General features: G+C 38.5%; 1 long non-coding RNA gene across 1 annotated transcript in view; it reads right to left on the bottom strand.

Annotated features, from left to right (window-relative positions):
- LOC121511506 overlaps positions 1-12,148 on the bottom strand; it is a 62,018-nt gene extending 49,870 nt beyond the window's left edge. Inside the window, exon 1 of the long non-coding RNA XR_005992049.1 lies at positions 12,080-12,148. This is a non-coding gene — a long non-coding RNA (uncharacterized LOC121511506). The remainder of the gene's footprint in view (positions 1-12,079) is intronic.
- Between the last annotated feature and the right edge of the window lie 6,058 nt (positions 12,149-18,206).

Consider the following 18,206-nt stretch of genomic DNA (forward strand, 5'->3'; position numbering starts at 1 on the left):
TCAAAACTGACTGGAGGCAGGCCCAGGAAGTGTATGTAAACCAGGGGGCTAATGCTAAAGATCAAACATGCATATAGTGATATTATATGCACTGTAAAAACAAATATTATGGCCCAACGTAAAACGGTTAAGTAGCAAGTTTTACAGCTTTTTCAGTCAACGGGTCTGGCGTAATACTTCATGTTGGGTTACTAAAAGTATCAAGTTGCCCAAAAAATTTTCCAGTAAAAGCATATATTACAACTGACTCAGCTAAAGAAGTTAAGCCAACTACTTCCCCCAGAAAATGTTGACTCAATTTTCCATATGTCAACTTGATATGTATCTTAGATAATTTAAGAAACTAATTATAATGTGTTGTATTAACTACCATACATCCTCTAATAAAGAGTGGGAGTCAAACTGCGGCCTGGCCCCATATTACAGCAGGGTTCATGGTCCACAAAAGCAAATAAGTGCCAGACCCCCTTTTGATGGCCGGGTACTATAAATGATTAACGTCCTAATTCCTGCGTGTTTTCATTTGAAAGAGCGCAGCTTTCACTGCATTCAGATGTGAGTCTGTTTTAAACAGCACAACTTTTCTTGACTAGACAGTAAAGATCGTCCAATGTGATGCTACTCGGCCAATCAACTTCTTTGCTCCCAGAAAAACAGAGGCACATGGAGCAGGGGTTTGGACAGGAGAGTTTACCAAGGGACAGACAGAACGAATCAGTGACAGTAAAGAAGTTTGGTCATGAGAAGAAGATGGTGATGAACAGCCTATTTCATCAAAAATGGAAACTGTTGTTACCAGTTTGTTCGTACGTTTCAGTGTGTAATACGTTGTGTCAAATCTCTACGAGGAAAAGCAAATGTCTCTCAGCAGTAATCCTGACTAACATCTTATATCAAAACAGAAAATAAAACTAACAGCCTATTTAATGATTTCTCTCACTTTCAATGACCCACAAAGTTACTATGATTTTAGATCAACATAAAATCTGTTCACAGACACAGGAGGCTACCTGTCACTGTTAAAGTTCAGATTTAAAATGGGTAAAAGATGAACTCTAAATCAATCAATACTCTAAATAAGAAAATATGAAAATGACAAAAAGGAAGAGAGAGGGACACAGCTGGTAGCTGGTTAAACATTCACTTTTTAAACGCTAGTTTGTTTCAAACCACCTTTTAGCCTACTGGAAAATCAAAGACAAAATTTATATTCTATTTTATAATCTTTATATTATTTGGTTATAATAGAACCCCTAACTGAAAAAAAAAATCATTTCAGGCTATTACTATTGAAGTTACATCATGATATTTTATTTTTACAAAAATATGAACAATTATTATTCTCTATGAGAATATAAATATGAATAATTGGAAAAATCAGTGAGAATTAGAAATAAAGACCTGGCTCAAAAGAAAGAGCCACCTTCCTATAAAGGCCTGCCCCGAAATTTTGAAAATAAAGGCCCTGGTCTTTACAACAGTTAAGTTTTCAAGAGTTGCCAATGATTCATATTTTATTCACTCAACATTTATCAAGCTGGATTTTTTAAAGTGTGGCATCTGGGGAGGGTCGATTTGCTGGAGCAGGGATCCAACCATTTACGTTGGTGGGCCTGATGCTGAAGGTGAGGGTATGTTAATAAGTACAGTGCTTAACAAATTTATTAGACCACCTATCATAAAAACGAGAAAATGTAAATATTTTAGAAATCTTTCAAAAACTTGTTTAAAACTAAAAATGTTATTTATTTGGTAAATAACAAACTGAAACAACTAAATAGTCCTTTTTCACACATAATAACCAAAAAAGCTAATATTTTGTATGGCCTCCTTTGGCCTTGATAACAGCTTGCATTCTTGCTGGCATTGTTTTTATGTACTTTTCCACAGTCTCTTTTGTTATTGAGTTCCGAATCGTTTCTAGCTGTTCCCACAGACTTGCTTTACATGACACTTTTGTGCCATCAATTTTTGAATCTACTCAATCCCAAATTTGTTCAACAGGATTCAAATCCGGACTTTGACTTGGCCAGTCCATCAGTTCCAGTACTCCAGATTCCTTTTTCTTGGTCAAATAGTCTCTGCACAGCTTTGAAGTATGCTTGCAGTCATTGTCTTGTTGGTATGAACCCACGACCAATCAGATTCAGTCCAGAAAGGATTCCATGATGCACTAAGATGTTATGGTAGACGTTCTTGTTCATGATACTGTCCATTTTCACTAATTTGCCCACACCGTATCCACAAATGGAACCCCATACCATAATGGAATCTCCATCGTGTTTCACTGTGGGTGCAATGCATCTGGCATCAAAACCTTCTCCAGCTTTTCTGCGAACATAAGCATGGCGATGCTGACCGAAGAGTTCAAACTTGGACTCATCCATCCAGAGTACCTTCTTCCAGTCATCAACAGTCCAGTGTTTGTGCTCCCTGGCAAATCTGAGGCGTTTCTAGATGTTTGCAGGCCTCAATAATGGCTTCTTAGCAGCAGTTCTTCCCTTTAAGCCTTGTTCTGTCAGTCGTCTGCTTATGGTCATTCTGGAGACTTTCTCAGACTCTGATCTAGAAGCATTTATCTCTGCCTGAAGATCAGCAGTGGTCTTCCTTCTGTCTCTAGTACTTAAAATCTTGAGGTCCCTGACACCTGCCTCAGTTAACTTTGGTTTCCTGCCTCTTGCTTGGCGCATTTTGTAAGTACCAGTCTCGGCAATTGACTCCAAAGCATACTTGACCACACTTTGAGAACACTTTATGTCTTTCCCTATTTGTCTCAGAGACCATCCAGCATCATAAGGTGCTTTAATGCAAACTCTTTCATTTTCAGTGAGCTCTCCACGTTTTACCATTTTGAACAAGAATGAGGAATTTCAAACTGAATTCACCTTTTTATACCCAAATTTGAGCCAGCTCACTCGACTTCTCTGAGAAGTCAGAAATGAATCAAGCATTACATTCAACCACTAAAACTCATTTTTCTCTTCAGGAATGCAAGTAAATAACTATCACTTGACATATTAATCAACAAATATTAATGTGCTTTGCTATTTTTTCAGTTTGTTGTAAATCAGTAAATTTAAAATATTCATGGATAACAATAATAATTATATTTTAGCATTAAAGATATAATTTTGGTTAAAGAGCTTCTACATATTGGTGTATTAACCATTGCAGAAACATAAAAAATGATTTTGGTAATTACCAACACTGTTAATTTAGGGCAGCTGTGGCATAAACCTTAATTTGGGTGGTGGTCTAATAAAGTTGTTAAGCACTGTATGCTAACAGTAACTTACAGCAGTGAGCCAAGAACGGCTGACAAGTAGTTTTGCAAGCAGATCACATACAATACAGTCAAACCAACACCAGAACACATTTAGAGGAAAGAATTAAACCTTTTGTGAAATATAAATTATTCCAAACACGCCAGAAAATTTAAAAAATCAGTTGTTGACATATATCCTATCTCTCTGTCCTACAGGGGGGGTCTGAAAGGAAGATTATTAGCTCAAAAAAAACACACCACACCAGCTCTTCTTCAGCTTTTCCCTGAGCACGAGTTTGGCTGAGCTGCTGTCTGAGCCAAAGTCTAAAGCCTGAAAGCAGACACCAGATGTTAGGGTGACCAGAATGACAACAACCATCCTTCTAGGGAGATGATAAGCTACAGGACAAAAAGCGACCCCTACCTCTTCACCAGATTGTCACACCCCTGCTGGTTAAAGAGGACAATGGAGGTGCTGTCACTCATGGCCGGTGTTTCGAAGAGGTGTGATTACCTTTCAGGTGAGTCGTGCATTGTCAGATGGTCAAACAAGACTTTTAACCTCGACAGAAGCAAAGACGAGACAAGACAGCATACTACAAGCTTATGATGCTTATGGGCACTTCAGAATGGCTGAAGAATACCTTCATTTTTTAAAATAAACTGATTGAACAAGATATACCAGTGTTGATCTCAAGAAAAAAAATCCATTATCATGGAAACATGAAAATAACTTACATGGGCATAGAACCAATTAGAGTGTCTGTATTTTTTTTTTATCTAGTAAGTGATGTTTTTTGCATTATTGCTGAATCCACTGATATGTGATCAGTGACTTTAGTATGACATTATTTGGACTAATAGGAAGCATGATTAAAACTAGGGGAAGATAACACTGAATTGAACAGGAATCTTTTAACTGATTCTTTAAAAGTTGCAACCACTAACAGAAAGCTTGAAAATTTTACAAAGTACCTGTCAACATCACTACCGTCACCGTCTGCTTCATTTACATTCTAAGCCTGATCGCACAGGCTTCTGTTGGTATTTAGAATAAGCTGACGCCATTATTCTGTTTGCTTGCTGGATCAGGCAAAACGACACCATATGCAGGCATCTCTGAGCGCAGGATACTCATTTAGAGAGAGAAAGTGAGAGAAAGGAGACATTTAACGTCTGTTTGTGCCAAAGCAAAGAGAGACAGATGTTGTCCATGCGTCTCTATCCGAGCCATCATTTCCACCTATGAAAGATTAAAGGCACATTAAGGCAATCGCCGAAAGCACACACAGATTATTTCAAATGCCACTGAGTCTTAATGACGTGGCACGACATTTTAATTTCATAGTCCATTGTCTGAGATTTGCATCATGCAAAGGATAATTTAAGAATTAACTGCTTCTCTTGTCATGCAAGAGTGGCATGGAAACCACCACCAACATGCTCAAAACGTGCAAACCTTTCATGTATAAATGAGCAAATATGTGAGTCTAAATGCACACATGCCACTTGAGATTCAGCAAGCTTGACTGTGCGAAGATGCTGCCAGATTCATCTGAGAATGCAGCCAATGTGGAGGACTTTTAAGTGACAGCATCAATGTTTTTGTGGATACAGAACCTGCTAAATTAGGCCAAGACTGAGGAGAGGATGCTGTGTGTGATCAAAGGCAGCACTGATAACGGTCTGACTGCTCCATGGTATCAATGAGAGGCAGATGCTTGCAGAGACAAAAAGGAGAAATTGCTTTGGAGGGTTTATCTCAACAGCAATTATACCTGATTTTGGGACAGAGAGATGGTAGGGGAAAAAGACAGAGAGAACGAGAGTATAAATACCAGAGGTGAGGGGAAACCTTGATATAATTCCAGGTTGATTAATGAGGAGGCAGTGAGGTGAAATGAACAGGAAATCAAGGAGGAAGCTCAGGCTGAATCCTGTTCTTTGATCTTTTGCACCGGTGAGACTTTGTAGACTCAGAGCAGCGGCAGTGACTCACACCTGTTTCCATAGCTCTAAAACACAGAGGAGATGGATTTATTGGATGGTAAGCTCCCTTGTCACAATCACAGTAGGAAGGAGGATTTGACGGCAGAGTCTATATATACTCTTCTCTAAACCCTGAGGATACGGTTAAACAGTTCAGTCAGCAAGCACTCTGTAAGAACAGAGATGGCACGACCTTCTTTTATCCTCGCATGACCAAACTTCACTGTACCAGCAAAGTTAATGCACATACTGCCAACCTGTGGCCACATGCAGTACTACACTTAGAAGTCTTTTTTCTGTGCCTTTTGTAAGAGATGGGAGACAAGCAACGAGTGGCAAAGGGCTCCCAAAACATCCCGCTGTAAGCCAAGGGCCATGAATCCGATTAATAGTGTGATGTGAGGGCTAATGCTATTTATGTTCAGAGTCGGGCTATGGATCATTGAGATAAGCGCCAAGTGCTAAATGCGGAAAGACAGCCAATTGCAAACAGCCTGTTATCTAATCAGCCCATGAGGAGAGTTATTTTTTATGAGTGACAGCAATGCAGACATTTCAGCACTGCTATGACCTCTCTTTCACCATAAATACACAGTGGTAATTTTTTGGTATGCAGCCTAAAGCACTAAACAGTGTAGAGGCTAAAATGCTGACATAAAGTTGACTAATCTTCATTTCATGGAGTTTGGATTGATCAGCAACAGAAAATGAGCCGGTGGTGAAATATGAGGACATGTCAGGCCATATTTCAAGATAAATCAACATACTTTAGTAGCTATTAGCCCGTGTTAACCAACAAATAACTTCAAATTTGAGAGAGTGGATTTTTTATTTGTGTGAGCAGTAAGCCACTATCATCAAAATATATGGAAATCAAAAACAGTCTTGAAATATTTCACTTTGTAATGATTAATCAAAAAAATAGATATTTCACTTCTTGAATTAAATCCCAGGGAAAAAACTAACTTTTTCAGGATATTCTAATTTTCTGAGATGCACCTGTACTTTAACCTTGCAAAGCAGATGGATACACCCATTTCCTTGTTTTTCACTGGCAAATCCATCTTGCAAAGCTCCCATCTGAACCGTCTGGGCCCGGTTAGAAAGTGACAGGACCAATCAGCGATGAGGGGCAGTACTTTCAGGCACGGCAGAGTGACGTAAACAAGCAGCAGCAAGAAACTGGTGCAATTATGGCGGAAGAGCTTAGCGTGGATGCTGTTAAAGCGTAAGTTTTATCAGAACTTGACAACATTTCTTCGTTAAAAGAAGAACAGAGGAACAGCAGTGAGTTGTTTTCTTTTCAAAAACGACAAAAGTCGAGTACTTACATCTCTATGGTTGCTATATTTAGCGTTATTCCTCGTAGCTGTGCACGCGCAGCTAGATAGCAGCTACATCACGTGTTTTGTTGCTCTGATTGGCCTGTAGAGATGTGACAGACAGAACGTTCATTGTCAGCGTCTGCCTTTTCTCAAACGTTTCCTATTGAAGTGTTCCCAGATGGATGTGTGAAACAAATCCATCTGGCATGTCAGGTTACTTGTACATTACTTCCTAAAGGCTGTACAGTGAGACAGCTAACACCTTTCCTGTTGTACTTGTATTACACTGTTGAACAGTTATGTTATCATTTAGCTCCAAGCTAATAGTAATATAAGCAAGGAAGAGACTGAATGTTAAAACTAGCTTTTTGAGGTTAGCTAAAGCTTATCTAATTGTTGTTTTTCTGTTTTAAATATGGTGTTCCCTTTTTAGAGATGGGTGGTAAACCAGTATTAATACCATTACCAGTAAAATTTCTGCCACGGAATGGATTTCTGCAACACTGTCATCACCGGTTTAAATGTCTACATTGTGCTGTGATGTACGCACAAGGCATATCCGCTCCCACAGCTGGTTGAGTGAGTGATTTGTGACAGACAGCTCAGGCTGAGTCCAGTCATTAGCACGTTTAGCTCTTGTATTACATGTAGCCAGGTAACTAACTGAATGCCACCCGATCTTGCCGCTGTAACTAAGCATGGTAAACACTCAAAACATGTGTTCTTTACTCTCATAGTTTGATCGCTGTACCGCAACAAAGTCAGTTTACCGTCCCTGTCAGCCTTGGCTTTAAAACAAGCTAAGTGCTGCTTTGGCTGGTCTCGGTGTGTGTAGAGCCCAGCACTGCAGCTATTCATCTTACAATGGCTTAAACAACCATTTCAAGGTGCGTTTTAACCTATGACTTTCTTTTCTAATGCTGGCCTTACACCAGAGAATTTTGCAAAAACTCTTACAAGACTCTAAGAAGACTGCCACCTGAGACCCGCTCACATCTAAAGACAATTTGCAAAGACTGTGGGTCACTAACTACACGACTAGAATACAATTCCTTCCCATCATGCATCTGGTGGAAATTCACAACAATAATTTTTGAGCAGAGAACAAGATGCAAAAGGAGATGGAGGTCACATTTGAGTTAATATGTCTCATATTCTGATGTTTATAAATCATTTACATTGAGTAGAAATGAAAGAAAAGTTAAACACTGAAGCAACTTTGCATGTAACTGCAACAACTGAGGAACTATCCCAGAAACACTTCAGAATAAAAGTACTGTATGAATACATGAGTAGTCTCACCACATAAAACAAAGTGAGCAAGCTTTTACTTTGAAAATCCAAATAGAGGTTTACTGTACCTGTTATGTCAGCCTGGAATGAACTGACAGACAGGGCACACAAACACAGGTGCAGAGATCTGACTGCAGCTCTGAGCAGAAATGTTTTTCAATCTCTTGAGTTATGAGCAGACATTGAGCGGCTCTAGATTGATCATGTTTGTATTCTGAAGAATGAAGTGAATTAATGTGCTTACGCACAACACTTGCTTCACATTGGTCATGGAGGGCGGACGCATCAGTGAGAAACACAATTTGCACACGACCAGACTTAAGACTTACGACAATACAAAAAAAGGTTTGATATTATCATAACACTAAGACCGAAGAAAGTCTGCCTTAAAATTGCTAAAATCGAAATCTTATGACCACCTTACACCCAACGACTGAGACAACAGGAGCGAGCTGCGACTTTAGCAAGACTCCCTTGATTTTACTCCAACTTTAGAATTTTACCTGCGACTTTGAAATTAGAGGAAACGTCGTTAGGTGTAAGGCCGCCTTTAGTCCACGGTGAGTCAAAGATCCAGGCTGTGATGTTAATCAAGGTCAGAACAGCAGCTGTAAACTAGCTGTAAAAGCTCGTCTTTAGGGCAGCCAAAGCTAAGCTAAATCAATGCTAAACACACTACTTCCATCAAGCTCTTCACAATAAAAGTCTGCGGCTGTTATTTTTCTGAAACGCTTCTGTTGTGAACGCCTTCACCAGGAAACTTGGTTAAGTCATTGGCAGCTTAACACACTTTATCAGGACAGTCTTGTCTCAGCTCACTTGTTTTTTTGGCTACTGTCTTTGTCTTTCTAATGATTGTAGGTCCGGGTCCGGATGGCATCTGGGTCCGGACCCGGACCACGGTCTGCCATTTGGTGACCCCTGACCTAGAGAGACATAAAAATATATTTTTTTTTTTCTGTGATCCTATACTTAGGCATAAATTGACTATGCCATGAAAGGCTTGTTTTAAGGGGAGAAGGGGGTTTATAACACTTGGATTTGCATTGAATAGCATTATCTCTTTTTAATTTTTGTAATTCTGCAATTATAATACTGTTACCGTCAAAGGCAAAAAAAATAAAGTAAATAGGGTCATACAATATTGGCCAATTTTTCCATGGATTTTTCTTTCTAATGCTGATCAATCTTGAAGAGATGAAAACAAATCAGGTTTTCAGCTTGACCACATTTTTACAACTTTAAACCTAATTTTGAGCGTCCCCTATCACTGTGACATCAGAACAAAATAGCCTCTATGAACAGTCAACAGGGGATCATCTGATGAACAGCAGTGGTTTCATTACACTTATCCTGGAGTATTCACTTATTTTTTTCTGTCAACTTTCTCCATTATGCATAAAATCATGGAAAATAACATTCCCCAGAATGGCTCATCTCATCCAGCTTGTTATTGTTCAGCCGTCTCAGCTGAAGATATAGTGTGTCATTTATCCACCCGTCTGTTTGTCTTCCTAATGAACCGCTAAGCTTCCCTCTCTCTGCATCATCTCTCGTCTCCTCTCAACAGTCTATCATGAATTGCCACTCCATGTGCTCGAACAAATTCATTACACAGTCAATGTTGAGGAGACTTGCTGATGTATGCACTCGGATGTAGGAATATAATCTGGCTGGAAATTATTTACCGCCGAAAGGACTCCATCAGTGTCAGAAATGAAGCTCTGGAGAGAAATAAATGCAGCCCGGCAAGCTGTCTGAGTATTCTCAACCAGTGAAGTGATGAACATTTATCAGAAAGATTTCTGAAGGGAACTGTGGTTATGACATTTTCAGACTATTTGCATTCTTTGCAGGAGAGGCAGGCGGTCCAAAAAGATAATGGAATAATTTCCCAACATGACCATATCCTCTACTCTGAAATCTCTTTACTGCCGTCAGGCCGCTGCTTTATGGTGCCCTTTAGGAGAACAAACCATCATTCTAAATCTTTCATTCCTGCCATCAGGCTGTTAAACCTCGATAGCAGACATTTCTGTAAAGAAAAACTTTGTTTTATTTTGTTTTCCTTGTTTTGCGTTTATTCACATGGTGGTTTATCCAGACACTCTATTCTTATGTTGGAAGCCTGTTTATTCAAACATTCTATGACAGTAGATTTACCATGTAATCTGCAATGCATCTCCTACTCCTTATCTATTTGTTTTTCTTAAAATGTGTCTTTCAGTCTTCGCCTTACTCTGATGAGTGTCATGAGTTAAGGGGCCACAGGAGGGGGTCAATGTGCCAGTGACCATCACTGTCATCATATTGACAATATATTATTGTCTCTGACATGCTGCTGTCTGCTGCTTCTCTATCTATTAGTTATCAACTCTATCTATCTAGAGCAGTCATTTTCAAACACTTTTTGCCTAAGGTCCACCATCTTCATATTCTTGCAAAATCCCCTCTTAAACATGTCTTACAGTAGATGTTTGGTTTTAGTAATGATGGAGAGGCTGCAGACCTTTAAGGTTGGCGTTGGTTGGGGCTGCAACGGGCTGACCTCGGCCGTGGGGTTTAATTTAAATTTAAACTTATCCCCCTTAGAAAAGTTTAGATTTTTACACATAAAATTCTGTTGTTGTGAAAAATAGCCACTTAGCATAACACCTGACAGCGAGTGGAAAATATATATCATTCAGCACACCATTCTGGTACTGGCTTGGGTAATGTACGTCATTACCTGCCCCATCGTAGAGGTCTGCAGCTGAACACCCCACCATAGAGGTCTGCAGCCAGATCCTCTTGTATCAATGCTTGGTTGTTGGAGTTACACTGCTAAAACATCTAAAACATTTAGTTAGAAAATACCAGAAATACCACAGAAAAATATAAGTTTTCAAAGATTTTTTTCTAGCTTCTAGATATTTTGATACTTTATGGTATTGCAAGTTTTAAAACAATCTGTCACAATGGTCATCTCAATCATTTATGGTATTAAAAAAACACTAGCGCAAACACATGTTAAAGTATCCTTAGTTGTTGTATAGTCACAGTGTCACTCTAATTTCATTTTTGTCTCAGCTTGAAATCTGTTCATTCATTTTTTGCACATTTAAAATATAAATAATTTGTAAAAAAAAAAAAAAAAAAAGGGAAAAAACAAACAAAAATGCTCATAAATGACACAGTGCAGGCTAGAACAAGTGATCCTGTTAATAGTTAGCATTATAAAATAATATAAACAATTGTCTGGGGACTTTTTATAGGCTATACGATGCCAGTTATCATGCCATGATCACGTGAAAATACGATTAAAGGCAGATGCACGCTTAACGTTTTTGAGGCAGTTGTTATTTTAGTAGAACAGAATGAGGATAAAAATGATCAATAGTGCTTCATAAAGCTTGTTATGTTCCTTTTTAAGATCATTCACACTACCACATGGTTCAATGAGGAACCTGTCATGAATTAAGTAAAAACAGCAGGATTTATCAACTGGTCAGTGTTTGGGTGTACTTTCAGTCTACCAAAATTGTCTTTAGTTGACTAAAGATCAAGGAGAGTTGATTTAAAATGGGAATAATGATCAGACTGTACTTGGTGTTTGATTTGTTAAGTTGACCAGGTGTGCATGCTGTCATGGCTGTGCACCTGTTTGGGTCAGTCTGCTGAGGTCAGCTTGGCACATGCTGCAGCACCACTGAAAAGAAAATACAAAAGAAATGCACTCTGGATTTGTTCCAAAGTGTGCAGCTATTTAGAAACTGCATGCTAATGTCATCAATTATAAGACGCAAGTTATAATAAACAAATACATTTTACAGTGTTAGTACATTTAGCAACGCTGCAAGATTCCAGGACCACGTGAACCTTGCATAACTACAATGCTATCTACTGTTTATCTTTAAAAAAGAATATTTTGCAACACAATATTATGAATTGTATTTTTGACCTACTTAATTACTGCTGCTGCACTATGAAATGTTTAATAGCTAAATAAACATACTTATCTTGCAGTTAAAGTACAAACATAAAACCAGACTAGCTTATGAGGCCATGACCGCATGTTAGACAACTGAAGATGGCAGTGGTGCTACGGGGTTTCCTGACACTAGCTTAACCATGGTCTGAACTAGCTTCACACTCTTTAAACAGTAAATCTATACATAACTACTTTCATGTTACCTCGTGTTTACAGTGTTTGGTGTGCGGCATTTACCTTAAATAGAGAGAAACAGAAGTGAGAAGAAATGAAGAAAGCGCACAGCGACCGTTGCCTTCACTTGCCTGGACTGAGTGAAGAAGCAGAGCGCGGTCTCCCCCTGCTGGAACCCTGAGGCATTACCAACAGATCACAGAACAATCAACCCACCACACATACAGTGATGTATATAAACTATCTTCGTCCCTTTATAAATGATACTGATGAAATAACCTTTATACTGAATACTAGTACACATTAACAACTAAAATTAAAACCATTTCTACTGAAATCAAGGTACAACTACAATAACTGCAATAGAGCTCAAAAGTGCCTGCCCACTTTTTTTTCTGGTTCTAAAAATAAATTTTCCACTTAACTCCTCCATTGACATTTCCAGATCCTTAAGTAGTTCCTTATTCTCTTTCAAAATAAATTTATGTCTGTACCCAATACAAATTTTCAAAATAAAAAAAAAACAGTTTTAAAAGCCAAATTGTGGAATTTCAAAATGCAACACAAAGGGGATATTAATCACATTCAACTACAGAGTTTTTGAGATCTATCACAATTTAAAAATTTCATTGTTTGACATCCCTGGTAAAAACAAAACAAAGAAACACAAGGATGACTTGATCTCCCACAATGCTACACTGTATGACAACACAGAATCCTCTCTTTGAAGCTCCAGTGAAGAAATACAGAGGATAACAGAGTTATGGAGAGATGGAGGCTGTACATAAGACAGCTCTGTGATAGAAGGAGTAAACTGACAGTGATATCAGCCTGCTCTTACAGGAGACAAGTGGCTGAAAGACTAGCTGCAACTTCCACTTGACACACAAAAAAGTAGTCTACCTCAAAGCCTAAACAAACTGACATACTCATTTCTTTTCTCACAGACACTCCTTTCTTATAAATTGTGTTCCGATTAAAATAATTCTTTCCTGAGGGGATGCAAAGATGACAGCCTACCCATCTCTCTTGCCCTGAGCAGCAACATCTTGCAGCCATTGGTTTTCTTTAATATAGCGTATAACTCAAGAAGCAAATCTCCCCTGCATCCAAACCTCTCTAGTCTGCAGACATGCACTTTATCTTCCTGTCTGCAGGCACAGCAGACTAAACACACTCTCTAATAGAGGGTGTTTTTCAGTCCAACACAAGCCTGTCTGGAGGCGGCATGGTTTGATTCCCCTGTTTGAATAATATACTGCACCCATATCAGCAATGACACAGAGACATAATAGGACATAATGCACCCGTACGCACCGATATAAATGGGTAGCCTGCCTCCCTGAAAGTGCGCTCTGGCACAATAATCCAGACAGCACACATAAATATATATGAGAGCAGAAACAAAGAAAGAAACACACAAGGCTTTGTAAGAGCAACCACATGGAAACTCATTCAAATTATCGTTCTGCTCGTTAGGTCACAGACAGTTTAAAAGATCTACAAGAGAGTGAATCCAGATTTCACACTTTACCAAGTTGTTCCTCAGGCAGAATGATATCCTACTTTCAAAGGATATGGGAAAATGAAGACAGGGGGCTCTAGAAGCTGCTTTCATAGCAAGATATGTTTTTTATCCCACAAAATTGGCAAAAGAAGGTGTAAAATTAAAGAAATTTTCAATCAAATCCCTACTTAGCCCTTTATGAGGCAAGGAACCATATTTGGTCACTATAGAAGACTTCCTTTGTGGCCTCCCTGAACTCTTTGTGATTCAGTAGAAAAGGATGATTTTTCAGCCAACCAGTGGAGATAAGTCAGCATCAAAGCAAGTGACAACACCGCATCTGACCAATGAACAGTAGCCAGGGGAGTCTCAAACTTCCGGTTTCCTCCAGAACTGGCAAAATGCAGTTTTACATCTCTTTTGGTCCCAAACAAATGGCCTTAACATCAAAAGTAACCATGATAAGCTGATGAAACACACAGTATAAAGGTGAATAGGAGAGCTTAATGTCATGATAGGTTTTGTTAGGGTAGAATTTTAAGCAACTACTGCAAAATTTAATGTGGAAAATGGAGGAACCATATTTGGACATACACCTGTTAAGTCCAAACCACCTAGCAACCACACTAAGGGTGTTTTCTTAAAAATAACTCATTATATATATATAGGATAATTACTCTGTGGTGTAGTTACATGTTGCCACAGGTGTGCCAAAAAGGGTGAACAGAGGAAAAAAAAAGACAGTAGCAAAAATGAGTTAATGAGTGGCAAAGCAGAAATAATGGTGAAGAGGGGTTAAAAGTGGCAAAAAAAAATCATAAAAAGGGGTAAAAAAAAATGGCATAACAAAGAGTGAAATGTAGCCAGAATTGGCAAAATGGCCATTAAATGTTGTCAAAAGGGTTAATAGAGGCAAAAATGGATCAAAAGCAGCAACAATCTGCAGAAAGAAGCAAAAACGAGTCAAAAGTGACAAAACTCATCGGTAAAGGTGGTGATAGGAATTCTCAAAATAACAAAATTGGGTTGAAGTGGCAAAATGTGTTTAAAAAGGCAGAAATGGGTGGAAAAAATGATGAATGGGGGTCAAATGTGGCAAAAATTTACGAGACAAGTGGCAAATAATAGTGTCAAACTATTCCTATATAAAGTATACAGCCTTCTCAAGAATGTAACCCCCTTTTCTTCAAACACAACAATTTAAAGCAGTTAATAGAAGCAAAATGGATCAACAGAGGCAATAATAGGCAGAAAGTGGCAAAAATGGGTTAAGAGAGACAACAATTGGCAGAAAGGTAGTGAAATGGGACTTAATACAAAAAAGGGTTAAAAGTGGCCAAAATGTGTTTCAATTGGCAAAATATGTGTCAAATTGATGGGAAGGGGTAAAATGGGGCAAAAAATATCGGTTTAACTGACAAAAAAATTGGTGAAGATAGGCAAAAATGGGTGAAAAATGTGCAAACTTTATTTAAAAAATGTCAAATAATGGTGACCAAAAAACCTAAAGAAGTGGTAAACTGGGGTTAAAAATTGCACAAATAACAAACATCAAGATCACAACCTATTAATAATTTTACACACTTTTCATCTCCAAAATTTAGTAACCAATGCTCCTGATCCAGCTCACATACATTCATATATCAATAAATTACTACTGGGGACAGCCCATTCTCTAGGTTTGTCAGGGGCACAGCCAATTCTGTGGGCAAGCCTGCTTATACTGTATGCTAAAGCCAACCACATCTTTCTTCTAAGAGGTTAAAATCTAAAGACAATCTCACCAACTCTGATGTCTCTGACTGTGAGGGGACGCAGCCACCATCTCAGATCTCAGATAGCACCGTGAGGTTTAACCCGTCATTGTTCCAAGTCCTAAATTTGATGGAAAAGCAGCATGTCGATTCATCTTTGTATCTCAAAAATAACCATGTGTACGAAATACATACTTTTATTCTAGTATGTTTTGATTTGTAAGTTAATACTCATTTTCCATTAAAAAAAAACACTCTTATATGCACACTCTATGGGAACTCCTTTTTTCCCATTAATGGGCAAGGAACCATATACGGTCACTTCACTGACCTCGATTTTTGCTATAATAATATAAAATAGAGAAAAGTGACTGAAGCAAACCAAAAAAAGTAATGGGATTTGCACCAATAATATTTAAGAGCTTAAATTCTGAATTTCTGATTATGAGTGTACTAGAAAGAGTTATAGAGCTTCCAGCTGCAACAAACAGAGGATAAGGCTGCTGTGGATTTTACTGGACGGCCTATCATGTCAAGAAGCAGTGACATAAACAGAAGCAATTAAAGTCATGAGGTTTAATGGACAACTGTAGTCAAATGTGGGTGAGAGGAGATGGCAGTCTTGTGATGCAGAGTCTGTACAGGCATGTGAGATTCATTGGAAAACATTAGGAGTTTTCTAAAGTACTTTTGAGGATCGTTAAATACTTTTGTGCAGTAGGATGACAGGAAGATAAAGACTCCAGCAAGAAAAGTATCATCCCTTTAACTCTAGACGGTGAGCACTTATGCTTTGTTTTTACTCATTTATTTTGTAGTTTCAAACCCTCTGCATGCACTATTAAAGAATAAGGCTGCCCCCTGCTGGTTATGAAGTGACGACAATGAGGCACAAGTAAAAACAATGTTCTTGCTTTAATTTTTTCAGATATGAAATATTGCAAAACATAAGCATATTTTTTCAGAAAACAGGAAATAAGTTCTGTCCTCAGCAAGCTAAAGATTGTCAGACACAGACAGTGGAAATCTCCACCATAATTTGATTGAGTTATTAGTATCACAAGTTGATCATTTAATTAATTAAAGTCATTAAAACACAGTCCCAACTTTATAAAAAGAGCTCTCTTTCAGCTGTGGTAAATGGCCACAAAATCTTTAACTAGTGGTTGTTTATAACAGATACCTCTGCAAAGAAATCGATTTATATACCCCTAGAAAGTCCAGACAGACAAGAAAGTTCACTTTAAATGCAGGCTGTACTCTTAATGCAGGGGGATATGTATTTGCCCCCTCACAGACTGGTATTGGTTGCTGCAAAGAGTAAATAAAATATTGACTGCAGCCAAATGACTGACTCCTTTTTTGTATGTGCATCTAGATGCTCGTGTAATTTATTACCATCACAGCTTCATGGTGTGGGCTAACTCCAAAGTTGCTGACTTGAGAGTTACCGTGAAAGTTTGTCGAAGTAATAAACAGGGCCTTCACAGCAGGCAGGCATTCACTTATACTGTGAGTCACCACTGAGGCCATTTAAATGAAGTTATCTTCCCTCAAAAACAAAGAAGTTTTTTAAGTTCTGCATGCTGTTTGTTAACCCCTGATACGCCTACCAGCCTGTCCCTGAAATCCAACCAACATGAAAAGGACAAATCATCCGGTTACTGCATCTGTGCTGTGAAGCAGGATGGCTCTTATTTTCTGAGCTTATCCAGTGAGTCAGTTTCTCAGGTTGGTATTAACCCAGCGGACTTTGTTACAGTCCAGCCACGCTTTTCACAGACTCTTGCCAAAATGAGCAAGGCTGTTCTGGAGCTGATCCTCGTTTTGGACGTGTGCCTGCAGTGATCTCGAGATAAAACTGGTCTCCATATAGCTATAGGTTCAGTCCCATTTCTGGCTTTAACTCCTAACCCTAACCCTCCTTCTTCATGTGCCCCCTTGTCCCTCAGCCATCTTGCCAATTATGCCCAAGGCCTTCAGGGAGACATCCCGTTACATTCAGTTTGGAGTGTGCTTCCAGAAAATCTCCATTTGAAGGGCTATGCACCCCAGGAACTTCACACTACCCCTCCATTCCAACAAGACTGGGACACCCTACCCCTAGATGTGAATGTAAAAAATTATAGGGTTAGGATGAAGTAGTAGGGACAAGGCCGCCAATGAGGGGGAATAAAGGGGACAGCTTTATTGGGCCCAGCCAAATTTGGGGCCCACGGAGGTCAGCAAAATCATAGTCCGTTGTAAAGTGAAGCTGTGATAACAATGTTTTATTTTTTAACTGAATAATTACTACTGTTATCAAAGTAATACACACATTTTGATTCATTTATGGTGTAGCATATAGCCTTCTTAAGAATGTAAACCTCTCTTAAAGCATAATTAAAGTTGGTTAAAAGTGGTAAATACAGGCGAAAAGGTGGTGAAAGTGGATTTTTAAAGTATGGAGTGGAAGAAAGCTGTATAAAAGGCTAAAAAAGGGTTAACAGAGTTGAAGAAGTAGGTGGAAAGGGGAAAATTGGTTTAAAGTGTCAAAAACTAACAGAAATAAAGGTGAAAAGGGGTTACAGGTAGCAAAATAGGTTAAAAGGGGCAGAAATTGGAAAAACAAATAGTCAAATGAAGTTAAAATTGGCAAAAATGGGGTAAAAAAGCTGTGAAAAGGGGTTACAAGTGGTAAAAAATAGGTCAAAAGAGACAAGAATGGGCAGAAGTGGTGATGAATGGGATTTTTAAAGTCGCAAAAATGGGTTAAAAGTGGCAAAAATTTGTTCAACATGGAAAGTGTTGAAAATTGGTAAAAATGTGGCAAAAAATGGTTTGAAGTGTCAAAAACAGGTTAAAGTGGGAAAAATGTGCAAAATTGATGAAAAACAACAATTAATAGTGGCAAAAATGGCTGAAAAAGTGGTTAATTGGGGTTAAAGAT

Source organism: Cheilinus undulatus, linkage group 6 (assembly GCF_018320785.1).
Source record: "Cheilinus undulatus linkage group 6, ASM1832078v1, whole genome shotgun sequence".
NCBI lineage: Eukaryota > Metazoa > Chordata > Actinopteri > Labriformes > Labridae > Cheilinus > Cheilinus undulatus.